Source organism: Hyperoodon ampullatus (genome assembly GCF_949752795.1).
Source record: "Hyperoodon ampullatus genome assembly, chromosome: 11".
NCBI classification, from domain to species: domain Eukaryota; kingdom Metazoa; phylum Chordata; class Mammalia; order Artiodactyla; family Ziphiidae; genus Hyperoodon; species Hyperoodon ampullatus.
This window is the reverse complement of record NC_136924.1, coordinates 46085931-46103134: the sequence shown is the minus strand read 5'-3', so window position 1 is coordinate 46103134 and position 17204 is coordinate 46085931. Positions and strand designations below refer to the sequence as shown.

Here is a 17204-nt window from a genome sequence, read left to right as displayed (position 1 = left end):
TTTACTCTAATAATGAGTGTAAAAGTAAGCATAGAAATATTTAAAGGAACATTTTTCTTCTGAAGTTTTTAACTATCTTCCTTCATAACAATTTACAGATGTCTAAACAGAAAGTTATACTTGAAAATTTGGAATATTCATTGTGGGTGAGAGAAAATTAAATTTAAAGAGAATTAAAATTAAATTCATCTGACCCAGTAAGTTTTCCATCTGTCATCACCCTGGGTTAGGTCGACGTCACAAAAGTACTCCTATTGTGTTAGAGGACTATTCTGTGGAACCTAATAGAGCACCTATGCTGAAATTATATTACAAGAGCAAGTATAAAAGTTACATCAAGTATGGTGCTATCACATCTCTCTTCATCTTTTTCCTTTGTCAGAAAGTGTTTGTACAGCCCTGCCCACTGGACTAATTTTTAGATCATATGTTGTAGTTATGTGGATGAGGCTTTGTGGGACTTTTTCTTTAAAGTAAGACCTATCAGAGTAGTAGGAAACTATCTGAAGTGTAGAAGGATGAAGAACTGTATTGCCAGTAAAAAAATATTGGATGTGAGCAGTGCTATGAATACTTATATTTAACACAAAATAGATAACATCTGTAACAGCAGAATCATTATCTCTTTCTGTCCGTGCTTTAGAATCCTTTTGGGAAATGTTCTGGATCTGAAAACTAAATAATACTGCCAAAGTTTAAGTTTCAGACATTAATGCATTAAGTAGACCGATTTTAATTTCTTATTTAGGTTTTAAAGCATAAAATCATGAGGAAATATTCTGTTACATCATAGAATCTACTCTTTTAATGCAGATAAAATTGTATACATAAATTTTTTTATTTTTTGCTATTTTAGATTTCATTTATAATATAGATACAGTTCTTGAATATAGCTATACCCTGAGCAATAAAAGACATTTCTCAGACATAAGAAAGTGCATAATCAGCAAAGTTATCCTTCAGAAATGAAGGAGAAATGTTTTCCCAGACAAATAAAAGCTGAGGGAATTCATGTTCATTAGACCTGCCTTACAAGAAATGCTGAAAGGAGTTCTTCAAATTGAAATGAAAGGCTGCTAATTAGTAACAGGAAAACATATGAAAATATACAACCCTGGTAAATGTAAATATATAGTCAAATTCATAATACTCTAATATTGTATTATGGTGGTGTGTTAACCATCTAACTCTTAGTATAATGGTTAAAGGACAAGAGTATTAAAATAACTATAATTAGTACAATTTATTAATGAATACACAATATAAAAAGAGGAAAATTATGACATTAAAAACATAAAAGGGGGAGAGTAAAACTTGCAAGATGTTTTATATACGCCTCATAGGAACCAGAAAACAAAAACCTACAGTAGATTCACAATAGATAAAGAGAAGGAAATCAGAGCATACCACTACAGAAAATCACCATTTCACAAAGGAAGGCTGCATGAGAGGAAGAAAGGAACAAGAGACAAAACAACCAGAAAACAATAAGATGGCATTAGTAAATACTTACCTGTCAATAACTAGTCTAAATGTAAATATATTGACTTCTCCAATCAAAAGACATAGAATGGCTGGATGGATGAAAAAACAAGACCCAACTTATTTGCATTATAAGACATTATAAGACACTCACTTCAGCTTTAAAGACACACATAGACTGAAAGTGAAGGGATGGAAAAAGTTATTCCATCTAAATGGAAACCAAAAGAGAGCAGGGATAGTTATACTTATATCAGAAAAATTAGATTTTAAGCCAAAATTGCTAAAAAGAGACAAAGAAGGTCATTATATAATGAAAATGGGGTAATCCATCAAGAAGATATAACAGTTGTAATATATGTACACTCAACGTCAGAGCATCTTAATATATTAAGCAAATACTAACAGATCTGAAGGGAGATAGACAGCAATAAATTAATAGTTAGGGACTTCAGTGCCCCACTTTCAACAGTTCATCCAGACAGAAAATCAACAGGGAAATATTGGACTTGAACCAATATTTAGACCAAATGGATTTAGTAGACATATACAGACATTCCATCCTATGGCAGCAGAATACACTTCTTCTCAATCATGCCCGGAACATTCTCTAGGAATATTATATGATAAGACACAAAATAAGTCTTAGCAAATTTAGGAAGATTGAAATCATACAAAGAATTTTTCCCATTATAACAACATGAGACTTGCAATCAATAACAGGAGGAAAGCTGAAAATTTTACAAATAGGTGGAAATTAAACAACACACTCTTGAGCAACCAGTGGATCAAAGAAGAAATTAAAATATCTTGAAAGAAATGAAAATGGAAACACAGTATATGAAAACCTATGTGATGTGGCAACAGCAGTTCTAAAAGGGATATTTATAGCAATAAGTTAAGAAAAAAAGAGATCTCAAGTAAACCTAACTTTACATCTCAAAGGAACTAGAAAAAGAACAACAAATAAAGTCCAAACTTTGCAGAAGGCAGGAAATAATAAAGAGAAGAGCAGAAATAAATGAAATAGAAACCAGAAAACCAATAGAAAAGATCGATAAAACTAAGAACTGATTATTTGTAAAGATAATATTGATGAGCCTTTAGCCTATCCCTGGGATGCAAAGTTGGTTCAACATTGCAAATCAATAAATATGATACACCACATTAATAGAATGAAAAACAAATATCATATGATCATCTCAACAGATGCAGAAAAAGCATTTGACAAAATGCAATATCCTTTCATAATATTAACTCTCAACAAACTGGATCTAGAGGGAACATACTTCAACATAATAATAGCCACATTTGACAAACTCAGAGTTAATATCACATTCAATGGTGAAAGAATGAAAGCTCTCCCTCTAAGATCAGGAACAAGACAAGGGTGCCCACTCTGACCATTCGCATTCAACAAAGTACTGGAAATCTTAGACAGAGCAATCAGGCAAGACAAAGAAATAAAGGCATTCAAACCAGAAGGGAAGAAGTAAAATTGTCTTTGCAGATAATATGATCTTTCATGTAGAAAATCCTAAAGACTCCACCAAAAACATTTAGAACAAATCAATGAATTCAGTAAAGTTGAAGGATACAAAATCATCATACAGAAATCAATTGTGTTTCTATACACTAGCAACAAACTATCTGAAAAGAAATAAAGAAAAACTATTCCATTTACAATAGCATCAAAAACAATAAAGTACTTAGGAATAAATTTAACCAAGGAAGTGAAAGACCTATACACTGAAAACTATAAGACTTTGAGGAAAGAAACTAAAGAAGACACAAACAATTGGAAAGATATCCCATATTCATGGACTGAAATAATTAATATTATTAAAATGTCCATACTGCACTAAGCCATCTATAGGTTCCATGCAATTCCTATCAAAATTCCAATGGCATTTTCCACAGAAATAGAAAAAACAATCCTAAAATTTTTGTGGAAGTACAAAAGACCCTGAATAGTCAAAGCAATCATGAAAAAGAAGAACATGGTTGGAGGCATCACACTTCCTGTTTTCAAACTCTGTTACAAAGCTATAGTCATCAAAACAGTATGGTACTAGTATAAAAATAGGCATAAACCAATGGAAGAGAATAGAGGGCCCAGAAATAAATGCCTGCATATGGTCAATTAATATTTGCCAAGAGAGTCAAGACTACTCAAGGATAATCTCTTCAATAAATGGTACTGGCAGAACTGGATAACCACATGCAGAAAAATGAAATTGGACTTCTTCTGTCTTACACCACTCACAAAACTGAACTTGAAATGGATTAAAGACTTAAATGTAAGACCAGAAACCATAAAACTCTTAAGACATAGGAAAAACTCCTTGACATTGGTCTGGGCAATGATTTTTTGGATATGACACCAAAAGCACAAACAATAAAAGCAAAAATCAGCAGGTGGAACTACATCAAACTAAAAATCTTCTACACAGTGAAGAAAACCATCAACAAAATGAAAAGCCAACCAATGGAATGGGAGGAAATATTTGCAAGTCTTATATCTGATAAGAGGTCAATATCCACAATATATAAGGAGCTCATACAACTCAATAGGAAAAAAAAAAAAGCACAGTTTAAAAATGGGCAGAGGATCTTAATAGACATTTTTCCAAAGAAGATATACAGATTGTCCAACAGGTACATGAAGAGGTGCTCAACATCACTAATCATCAGGGAAATGCAAGTCAAAACCACAATGAGATATCACCTCACACCTGTCAGAGTGGCTAATCTCAAAAGATAAGAAATAACAGGTGTTGGCAAGGATGTAGAGAAAAGGGAACCCCTATGAACTCCTGGTGAGAATGTAAGTTGGTGGAGCCACTATAGAAAGCAGTATGGAGTTTCCTCAAAAAATTAAAAAGAGAACTGCTGTACGATCTAAACTCCCATGTTCATTGAGGCATGATTCACAATAGCCAAAATATGAAAACAACCTAAATGTCTGTCAACAGATGAATAGAAAGAGATGTGGTATGTATGTATATACAATGGAATATTCTTAAGCCATGAAAAAGGAAATCCTGACATTTGTGACAACATAAGTGAAATAAGTCTGACAGAGAAAGATTAATACTGTATTGATATCACCTATATGTGGAATCTAAAAAAGCTGAACTTGTGGAAACAGAGTAGAGTGGTGGTTACCAGGAGCTGGAGAGTGGGGGAAATGGGGAGATGTTGGTCCAGAGTACAAACTTACAGTTAGAAGTTGAATAAATTCAAGGAATTTAATACACACCATTGTGATTAGAGTTAATAACACATTATATACTGGTAGTTGTTAAGAGAGTAGACCAATGTTCTCACCACAAAAAAAGTGGTAATTATGTGAGTAATAGAAGTGTCAGGTAACAATATGGTGATAATTATTTTGCTGTATGTAAGAATATCAAATCAACATGTTTATAACTTGAACTTACACCATGTTATACATCAACTTTATCTCAGTAAACCTGGAAAAAATATCACTGAGCTGTACACTTAAAAATGGTTAATATGGTAAATTTTATTTTACATGTATTTTACCACAGTTTTTAAAAGTGGAAAAATAAAGAAAAAAAAAGTGCAAAAATTCTAGTCTTTGCCCTCACGAGACCTATGTTATTTTGCAACAAACATAAATCACTAGGAAACTTTTTCTTAATTATGAAATTTACTCTTGCCTAGGCAAAAGGTCAACTACAACTTAGTTAAGAAAAATGAGAATGAAAGTCTATTTTTTAAGGCTTAATTTTTTTTTTAAGAATTAATGTTAAAAGTCATTTTATCTTGATTATAAAGCTTCTAGAAACATGAAAATTTGTATTTGTTTAAAATCCTATAGGACCAATATCTTTCAAAAGAGCATAAAATTTATTTAAATGTATATGTAAACTAGGAGAGCCTAAATATAGTATTTACATCTAGTATTCTAAAAGCTATTCAGGGCTTCCCTGGTGGCGCAGTGGTTGAGAGTCCGCCTGCCGATGCAGGGGATGCGGGTTCGTGCCCCGGTTTGGGAAGATCCCACATGCCGCGGAGTGGCTAGGCCCGTGAGCCATGGCCGCTGAGCCTGCGCGTCCGGAGCCTGTGCTCCTTAATGGGAGAGGCCACAACAGTGAGAGGCCCGCATACTGCAAAAAAAATAAAATAAAATTAAAAAAAAATAAAAGCTATTCATTTTTTCAAAAAAGTTTGAAAATAATCTTATGTGTCTTTATGATTTAAAAGAAAGCTGCTACATAGACGGGAGGGGAGTTTGGGGGAGAATGGATACATGTATATGTATGGCTGAGTTGCTTTGCTGTGCACCTGAAACTATCACAACATTGTTTATTGGCTATACTCCAATATAAAATAAAAAGTTAAAAAAAAAAAGAAAGAAAGCTGCTACAACCTATTTCAAAATATTTGTCAGTAGGTAATCTTAAACTTTTCTTTTTAGGATATTCTTATTAATGAATATTATCTAGTATCTTATTGCATTAATTTATAACAATAGAATATAGGTTAAGTACTAGTTTGGCAGAAAAAAACTGTAAATTAAATATAGAATTGAGTCTTATGTACCTACAGAATAAACTTCATAAGTCACAAACAGACCTTTATAATAATCCCCCTGTTTTCACTTTTCATGATAGAAAGACTTCTTGGTAGAGGATCAATCTCTTTATGCAATGATAAAATGTAAATTAATTGTTATTTTTCTGGCGAAAAAGGAGTGGGTTTTGTTAAAATGGATTTCTAATAATGTCATGTAGTGTACAGAAGAAAAAGTAAACTGAGGGAAAAAATGTTCTGATTAAGTATATTGGGACTGCTTATTTTTTTAATGAAATTTTCAGAGAATTTGAAGAGCTGCTATGGCTCAGTTTCAAGTTGGGAAACCTGAATTCCTGAGAAATTGTAAAATCACCTCAATATTTTCCCAGTTAATATCTTCTGTTACTTCAGCAATATTAATAATGAGAACCAGATAAAAGAAAATCTTGGCCTTGTTTCAAGAATACAAATAAAAAGTTATTTGGGATGGTAGATGGTAAAATTCTTAGTTTTGCTCAGATAGTTCTTAAACTATTTTGGCAATCTTAGGCTGTTTGAGACTGAATTTCCTGAGCAATGTGACTATACTTTTTAAACTGATAGCTGAAACTCATTGTTCCCTACTGTATTAGCCATCTGACCCTCAGGAAAATTCTTACACTTGAATACAGATCCTGAATTTCTTTTGTCAGTTCTTGGTGCACTTTGTCTTAACCACTTAAAGGTTGATTTATGATCTCCTGCTCTAGCTTTCACTAATCCACAAATTTATGGCTCATTAGTCATTTAGTAATTCCCTAGTACATCTCTGTCTTCAGCCATTAAAGACTCTGAAGCCTCTTTTTTTTTTTGGCTGCGTCTGGTCGTAATTGTGGCATGCGGGCTCTTTGTTGCTGTGCGTGGGCTACAGAGCACATGAGCTCAGTAGTTGCAGCTTGCGAGCTTATTTGTCCCGCGGCTTGTGAGATCTTAATTCCCCGACCAGGGATCAAACTGGCGTCCCCCACATTGCAAGATGGATTCTTAACCACTGGACCACCAGGGAATCCCTGAAGCCCAATCTTTAATTTGTTTAGTTCACTTGCTAACAAAATACTGTTGTATGCTAACACTTACCAAAATGGGAAATTGAAACATTTGGTGGGGGTTGGGGAAACAGCATGAAGGAGAGGAAGGGAAGGAGCGAAGAAGGAAAGAAAGAAGGAAGGGATGGAGGATGGAAGGGAGGGCAGAAAGCAAGACAGAAGATAATAGGTGTTTACTGACAAAAGGCACCAAAATCTCGGGTTCCTTTGTACTACTTAAAAAAAAAAACTCTCCAGGGTATCAGTTGTATACATCACATATTTCTCCCCAGCAACATTCTCCAGTTTGGCAACAACCCACCATGTAATTCTGTTTCCAAAGTTCCTTCTGTCACTACCCTTTCTTGGTAGAAATATCTAGGGACAGAAATTTTAACCATGATCTTCTTACTACTGTAAACTTTATGCCCAGATATTTACACTAAGGCCAACAGATCTAAAATAGATTCAGACTTCCTACATATTTGCATGAAAAGATAATTTGTACACATTTCTGCCCGTACTTGACTTTGAAGTATGAGAAGTAAAAGGTTAAGAAAGTGAAAGGATTATAAGGATTGAATTAAATTTGACTAAGCATTTTTTAAAAGAAAAGAAAAGAAAAAAATGGGGGTGGAATAGTAGGGATATTTTATTTCATATCTTGGGAAAATTACTGTACTTTATTCTTTGTCAATGCTCTACTCTTTTTTTTTTTAATCAATGTTTATTAATTCCCTGCTAGAAGATACTTTAGAGGATACTGAATAAAGAAAGACACAGTCACTCTCAATGTGTGTTTGTGTCTAATTTGGTTATAAACAAAAACATGCAACTATGTCCTATAAAACCCAGGATAAATGCCTCAAGAAAGACAAGAAATGCTATAGAAATATTCAAAATGAGAAAAAATATTGTAGAACAGCGTGTCACTTGACCTGGGTTTTGAAAGTTAGAATTTTAACAATTGTCATAAATTGGATGTTTCTCAAATGTCTAAGTAGAGCAGAAATGCCACAGATTCAAGTAAGCATGAGTCTTCTGTTTTTGTTCTTAGGATACTTCCTTCTAAGCAGGGCTGTTCTGTCCACCCTCCTTCTAATATACCAAGCTGAGTAAAGCAATTATTTATTATTAATATTATGTCATTGGTACATACTGAAGATAATAGCATCCATCCCCTAGGTCCTTAATCATTCCTAAGATGTTCTTTCAGCTGAAGTTCTTTGAATTACTTTTTAAAGTTCTCTAGTGCTTTGGGGGTCTGCCCTTTCCCTAGTATCCACCTAAGAAGCTCATCTCCTCTTTTTGAATAAATGACATAATCTTAGCAGGTTAAATTTTAGTCTATTACAAAGCGAAAGAGAGGCATGGACATATATACACTACCAAACGTAAGGTAGATAGATAGTGGGAAGCAGCCGCAGAGCACAGGGAGATCAGCTCAGTGCTTTGTTGCTTTGTGACCGCCTGGAGGGGTGGGATGGGGAGGGTGGGAGGGAGGGAGATGCATGAGGGAAGGGAAGTGGGAACAGATGTATATGTATGACTGATTCACTTTGTTATAAAGCAGAAACTAATAAAAATATAAAACAAAACAAAACAAAACAAACATTTTAGTCTATTAGTGCTTCTTGAAAAACATAGCAAAAGAAGACAGTAACTTGTTTCTACAACACTCATTTTTTTTTTGGTCAGAAGATATTTGAAATTATAAATAACATATTATCAGCTCAGTATTTATTTACTAACTACTTCATTCACAAGATATTATATTCAAGTATCATGTTACTTAATCTTCTAGACTAAGTGTAAATGCTGCTTAATAGATAAAGTAGCTATGAATCATAGTTTTAAATTAAATACAACATTAAAATCCTAAATTTGGTTGTACACAGGAATAATAGCATGACTAATTAGATTGTACAGAGAATTAAATATAGATAACATTACTTCTATCTTTTAACATATGAACAGTACCTATTGATCACTCTCTGCATGTCATGCTAAATAGATTATTTTAAATGATTAAATTTGAGTTCAAAGGGATTATAAACTTTAACACTTAGAGTTGCACACCAGTTTAAAGCCAGGGTCAGAGTTCACCAAATCTTGGGATACAAATCCTCTGTATTCACTGCCTCTCATTGCAGGTTAATAAAATAATCTTATTAAAAACATCTACCTCAGGTAGAAAAAAAAAAGCCCTACAGTTTGACCTTAAAATCTTTTCTCAGACAGTCTTAATCTAAATTAATAAAATAAAAAGATTCACTAACACTGTCCCAAATATATGGGGAATAACAAACTATCATTCTTTTATAGTTTGCATTCACTTCCAAAAATTTCTATATCCTTCAACTGTTTCTCTTAGAAGAGCTTATGACATGAAATCTCATCTTTTAGAAGTGCCAACATGTAATCCATTGTTTTCTTTGATGGCATTTCCACACATCCCTTTAACGATATAGGTTATGTATTTTTTAAATAAGGTGAATTAATATTGATTTTTATTTTGACAGTCTTATGACCTCTTGAGATAATTGGTGGATCCTAGGGCATCTTGAGCAAAGGCTGAGCATCTCTGGTCTAGTACTACTAACACAAGCAATTACTATATATTAGTCACTGCTTACATATATTACATGTTTCTGATTTTTCTGTATGACAACTCATAAAGTTGGTGTTAGTATCCCTATTTTATAGATGAGAACACTTGGAGAGGTTGAAGTCATTCCACTGATAAATTTTGGAGCCAGCACTTAAACTTTGGTGTGTCTGACTCTAAAGTCACTTTGTCTTGCTTATTGCTAGCAGCAGGGTACATGTTCCTGAAAAATTACTACTCTCCTGCCTGCCCTTGAAAGTGAGTATCACCAGTTAAGTTTGTTTGGTTGGTATGCTGAATCTGTACTAATATCAAGCTATTGTTTGGAAGCAGAGGTCCTTATAATTCTTGGGGTATAGGGCAATCCAAGCCAATTTTAGCATAAAGTTTAGCACAGATACTTGGCTGTCATTCATTTATGTTAATGTGAAACAAGCTATATTCTTGTGTAAAAGTGAAATTCATTTAAATTAAACTATGTTAAAATCACTTTCAAATTAGAATATGTTCTCTGTTCTTTCCTATTCTTCTAAAATCTATTTCTCTATAAAATATAAAATAATCTTTCAAAAATATACCCATAGTTTTAAATCAGACTTCTTGCAGAAATGTAAAATAAGCAAATCTTAATTTTCATGATGCATTATGGCATAAAAAATTATTATTTACCCTTTAAGTTGTCAAAAGAAGAGATTATCTTTTGCAACAAAGACTGTATTTTGTGTTAGGAAGTTCAGCAGAATGGACAGAATACTTAAATAACACTGGTAACAGCAGCATTGCCACAACTGTACTGCATGCTAAGATGTGCCTGCGTCAAATAAGTTCTGTAGATATTTTAAAATATGAACTTTCTTTTGAATTGTTTCTTTATGAATGCCTTCCAAATCCAGGATTTCCTCTTAGGAGGGATAAGAGAACTATGTTGTACAACAGCATTTTTTAATCCACACATTTAAAACTAGATAATGACTATTAAGGAACCAGAAAGCACATGAGACCAGAAAGGTGGCTAGAAGACCTAATTTGCCTCCTTTCTCCATGGAAGAGAGGGTGCCCTCATAGTCAGTAAAGAATTTTTGGTGTGATACTTACTTTTCTTCTTTTTGCCTGAGATCTCAGATTAAAAAATGAGGGTGTGATCTGGAAAAGGACGTACATGAGAATATGGGGTCGTGCTACTTTAGATATCTTGATGACTGTTTTCTATTGAGTCTCTAGCTTTCGGACTTTTTGATGAATCTCTAGGTGCCAAAACGAGATAGGGAGAGCCTCTGAAGGACAAGGAGTGTATTTACTTAAGTAAGATGCAGGCTAGCCTGAGTGGAATGTTGATCTGAAAGGGCACTGTAGTAAAGGAAAAATGTAATATGGCTTAATCCAGGCATACTCATGGAGCCCCATACCTAAAAGTTTATACATACACTGATCTTGTTGCCCCCAAATTAGACAAATCTGGACTTGAGGAGAGGGAGTTGTCACTGGAACAGATTTTGCCCTTTTTGAGTCACTGTTGAATAAATCTTTATAGAATATAAGTTAGAAAGGGCATATCTCTGTACAGCACTCTGTACAGCACTGGGGGTATTCTACTAAGTTTGTATTATACCTATTGGCATACTGTAACTGTGCAATGAATGTCTGATGAATGATTTAATAAATGAGTGAATGAACATCTCCACTGATTTGGTTTCTACTGCCAAATTGGTCTGGCTTATACTAATTAGGAAGCAAACTATTTATTTTCTTGCTTGCACTAGGTATGTCACAGAATCTTCTTTGTGATGGCAATAAATATGTGTCACTTAACATATCTTTTTTAAAAGAAATTATTTTAGCCACGAATAAGGCTCAGTAGTATTGCTATAGCTAATTCACTTCTATTCCTTTGCTTTCTATTAGATTCAAATCAAGTAAACTTTGCATAAATATCTTTGGACAATTGGCTCAGAATGATAAACTATACATTTTAGTACCTCCTGTGTATTAATTGGTACAGTTCAGTTTTTAAAAATCTCTAAAAGATCTATAAATATAAAAATGATTTCCCATAGCTTTTTATTTTTTGCTTTAATTTTTATTTATCACTTGGAAAAATGTTAAGGATACATTTTTTTCATATTTAACTCTTTTATAGGCTAATTTATAAAAATGATAATGGAAAAATCTTCCTTTGCATATAAAAGTTTTCATTATTTTATGAGTCAATTATTAGGTTAAACCAAATGGAATTGCAATTTTTGTAGGTCAAATATCAGGAATTTCATACAGTAATCTAATATAATGATAAATACAACAAAGTTGACTTTTAAAAAGTTTGCACTCTTCCCAGTTTGGGAGTACTTTGATTATTACACTAACAGTATTTTTATTACTACTTGGAAATAAACACAGTCCCTGCTCTTAAAAGGCTGTGCACATATCTCCTTTGGTACCTAGAAATATCTTATCTTAGAAATGTAATTTCAGTAATGGTAAGTATATCTTTTCAGTTGGGAATTTCTTCTTTTTTGCTACATATTTATTTTAAGACTATTATGAGTGACTTATGCATTGAGGACTCAAATCTAATTGTTGCTGTTCATGAAAAAATTCTGATGACATGATTGGTTCCAGAATGTACATTTATATGAATTATTAATAGCTAGATTTTATGGCTTTCAGATTGCTAACTTATTACTATGGTAACACAGCAGTACTTAGCTGTACCTTATTCTTAAACTTAACACATCTCATGCCTTAAATACATGAGTATTGCTGTAAAATTTTTATCAATATTGTTCACAATTAAATTCTAGATGACTGTGAAATATTTAGCATTTTGGGTGATCATTCCAAAGACTTCAAGTACAGAGCTAACATTTCTCAGTGCTTTCTTCTTCCTCCTTTGTCTCTATTAAAGAGGAAAAGAGAGAATAGTATAAACCCTAATAAATGTCAATACATTTTGCCAAGAATCATATATTGTCAGATATTTAATATAGAAAAGTAGGCAGTATAATACAAATTATAGAAGTACCCTGAGACATTGTAATATAACTGTAAAAAGCCATAATCCCTGGGAGTGGATTTGATCTCTAATAATTTTACTTTAATTTTACTATTATAATTAACAGTTTTAAATATAGATGCATTCAAAGTAATTTCAGATTACAAAGGAAATTTTGATAATTGCTCAAATAATGATAATCTAAATTATAGTATGACACCTGTAGCTTTATTCCAATATCTTTTCCACAACAAATACAGGTAATTCTGGATTTTACTTAGAGAAAATAAATTGAAACTAGATAACATTATCTTTTTGATATCTACTAATTGTAAGCAATCTATTTCTTTTGTTGTTTGGACTACGTTTATACTTTCTGATGGGCCAGAGCAAGTGACATGGTAATTGATCTACCTGAAATATTTAGAAGATAATCTGAATAGGTCTATATATCTAGAAAGGAAAGTTTAGTAAAGAGTACTTTAAGTCCTTATCAATTATGTATAACTGTGGTAGCACTAGAGAAACTTGAGCTAACTTAAAATGTTAAATTCCAGGCCTATGAGCAGGAGAAAGGATCACAAGCAAACTAATCATATAAACATGGGATATAGGGTCCTCCATTTTTTTTGTGCTTTCAAATAGATTCAACATCAACCCAAATTTCCTTGATATAGCCTTTCCAGAGAATTCAGTTGTAACTTTATAGTAGTATTTTTAAATAATTATATTAATAAAATCTATTATTAGAGTATCCTTAGTTGCTATGTACCTCAATAAACACATATAGAACATGTTATTTTTACCATTTCACATGATCATAAAACAATTGAGAAAAAAAGGAACTTTAATAAAGCAATATTTTTGGCTCCTTAATGAATATATACTTTTATGAAATATTTTTATATAATTTCATCAATATTCCGTTCACATAAATTTTCAAAATAGCAATTTTCATATTCTATTAAATCATTTTGAGTAACAGTAAATCAAATAACAAATTATGTAGACATTTAATTTAAATCTCTTCCTGATTCAATTTTTTAAAACTTAGTAGCTAAGAGTGTCTTCCTTTTAGTTCTGTTTTTATTTTTAAAATTTTGAGAATGCATATTCTACATATTATTAGGCTTATAAACACAATAAGAAATTAAGCATTGCAAAGCAAAACTTAATTATAATTAAGAGTTTTTATGAGATAAATTTTCATATCTGTTCATCAAAGAGAATTAACAGATTTCAGAAGTCATAAAGAAGTCATAAATAATATTAAATGAATCTTTTAAAGAAGTTACAAAGTTTTAAAAATCAATTTTATTTGTTTATTTATTTACTTACTTATTTATTTATTTTTGGTCGCGTTGGGTCTTCGCTGCTGTGTGTGGGCTTTCTCTAGTTGCAGCAAGCGGGGCTACTCTTCGTTGCAGTGCGCAGGCTTCTCAGTGCGGTGGCTTCTCTTGTTGCGGAGCACCAGCTCTAGGTGCGCGGGCTTCAGTAGTTGTGTCACGCGGGCTTCAGAAGTCGTGACTCGCGGGCTCTAGAGCGCAGACTCAGTAGTTGTGGCACACGGGTTTAGTTGCTCCACGGCATGTGGGATCTTCCCAGACCAGGGCTGGAACCCATGTCCCCTTCATTGGCAGGTGGATTCTTAACCACTGCACCACCAGGGAAGTCCCGAAGTTACAAAGTTTTTTAAATTAAATTTTTTTGGAGTATAGTTGCTTTACAATGTTGTGTTAGTTTCTACTGTACAGCAAAATGAATCAGCTATACCTATGCACGTATCCCCTCTTTTTTGGATTCCCTTCCCATTTAGGTCACCAGAGTGGATTAAATAGAGTTCACTGTGCTATAGAGTATGTTCTCATTAGTTGTATATTTTATACATAGTATCAATAGTGTATATGTATCAATCCCAATCTCCCAATTAGAAGTTACAAAGTTTTGCTTCTTCAAATTCCTTTTACAAAGAAAACATTTGGCAGCCTTATGCATATTGATACCTTTGAGGTCCCATAAATTGCTGCAGTGAACTAAGTGGTGCTCCAGTTACTAAAAGAAATATTTCTGGGTAAACGAGATACTTAAGTGTTTAACAGAATATACTCTCTAAAATCTAGGTAATTATGTATTATTTATTAATCATGTTGAGAATAATAAAAATTTACTATGGGAATAAAACCACATGACTTTTAGCTGGCTAAATAGAAATTCTTCTGTATCTGCTTTTTTCTTTTTTTTTTAAATTGAAGTATAGTTGATTTACAATGTTATGTTAGTTTCTGGTTATAGCAAAGTGATTCAGTTACATATATATTCTTTTTTAAATTGACCTATAGTTGATTTACAACGTTAATTACTGCTGTACATTGAAGTGATTCAGATATATATATATATGTATATATATGTATATATATATATATATATATATATACACACACACACACACATTCATACATATCTATACATTCTTTTTATTTCTTTCCCATTATGGTTTTTCATAAGATATTGAATATAGTTCTCTGTGCTATACAGTAGGACCTTGTTGTTTATCCATTCTTTATGTAAAAGCTTACATCTGCTAATCCCAACCTCCCACTCCATCCCTCCCCCAAACCCCTCCCCCTTGGCAACCACCAGCCTGTTCTCTATGTCTGTGAGTCTGTTTCCATTTCATAGAGGGGTTCATTTGTGTCATATTTTAGATTCCACATATAAATGACATCATATGGTATTTGTCTTTCTCTTTCTGACTTACTTCACTTAGTATGATAATCTCTAGTTGCATCCATGTTGCTGCAAATGGCATTATTTCATTATTTTTTTTATAGCTGAGTAGTATTCCATGGAATAAATAAACCACATCTTTATCCATTCATCTGTCAATGGACATTTAGGGTGTTTCCAAGTCTTGGCTATTGTGAATAGTGCTGCTATGAACATAGGGGTTCATGTATCTTTTTTTTTTTTTTTGAATTTTTGAATTTTATTTTTTTTATACAGCAGTTTCTTATTAGTTATCCATTTTATACATATTAATTTATATATGTCAATCTCAATCTCCCAATTCATCACACCACCACCACCACCACGCCCACCCCCCTTGCCACTTTCCCCCATTGGTGTCCATACGTTTGTTCTCTAAATCTGTGTCTCTATTTCTGCCCTGCAAACCGGTTCATTGTAGCATTTTTCTAGGTTCCACATATATGAGTTAATATACGTTATTTGTTTTTCTCTTTCTGATTTACTTCACTCTGTATGACAGTCTCTAGATCCATCCACGTCTCTATTGACCCAATTTTGTTCCTTTTTATGGCTGAGTAATATTCCATTGTATATATGTACCACATCTTCTTTATCCATTCATCTGTCGATGGGCATTTAGGTTGCTTCCATGACCTGGCTATTGTAAATAGTGCTGCAATGAATATTGGGGTGCATGTGTCTTTTTGAATTACGGTGTTCTCAGGGTATATGACCAGTAGTGGGATTGCTGGGTCATATGGTAATTCTATTTTTAGTTTTTTAAGGAACATCCATACTGTTTTCCACAGTGGCTGCACCAAATTACATTCTCACCAACAGTGTAGGAGGGTTCCCTTTTCTCCACATCCTCTTCAGCCCTTGTTATTTGTAGACTTTTTAATGATGGCCATTCTGATTGGTGTGAGGGGGTACCCCATTGTAGTTTTGATTTGCATTTCTCTAATAATTAGTGACTTTGAGCATCTTTTCATGTGCCTATTGGCCATCTGTATGTCTTCTTTGGAGAAATGTCTATTTAGGTCTTCTGGCCATTTTTGGCTAGGGTTTGTTTGGTTTTGTATTTGAGTTCAATGAGCTCTTTGCATATTTTGGAAATTAAGCCCTTGTCAGTCACATCATTTGCAAATATGTTCTGCCATTCTGTTGGTTGTCTTTTCATTTTGTTTATTGTTTCCTTTGCTATGCAAAAGCTTGTAAGTTTGATTAGGTCCCATTTGTTTATTTTTGTTTTTATTTTTATTGCCTTGGGAGACTGACCTTAGAAAACATTGGTACAATTTATGTCAGAGAATGTTTTGCCTATGTTCTCTTTTAGGAGTTTTATGGTGTCATGTCTTATGTTTAAATCTTTAAACCATTTTGAGTTTATTTTTGTGTACAGTGAGAGGGTGTGTCCTAACTTCATTTATTTACATGTGGCTGTCCAACTTTCCCAATACGACTTGCTGAAAGACTGTCATTTTCCCATTGTATATTCTTGCCTCCTTCATCAAAGATAAATTGACTATAGGTGTGTGGCATTTTCTTTTCCAGTATAGGTTATTACAAGATGTTGAATATAGTTCCCTGTACTGTATGGTAAGACCTTACTGTTTATTTATTTTATATATAGTAGCTTGTATCTGCTAATCCCAAACTCCTAATTTATCCCTCACTTTCCCCTTCCCCCTTTGGTAACCATAAGTTTGTTTTCAAATGAACTTATTTACAAAATACAAACAGACACACAGACATAGAAAACAAACTT

General features: G+C 33.1%; 1 protein-coding gene across 5 annotated transcripts in view; it reads left to right on the top strand.

Moving 5' to 3' along the window:
• ABCD2 (ATP binding cassette subfamily D member 2) overlaps nt 1-17204 on the top strand; it is a gene marked incomplete at both ends in the record, with an annotated part of 79075 nt that overhangs the window by 19656 nt on the left and 42215 nt on the right. The gene's annotated exons all lie outside the window — the stretch shown is intronic.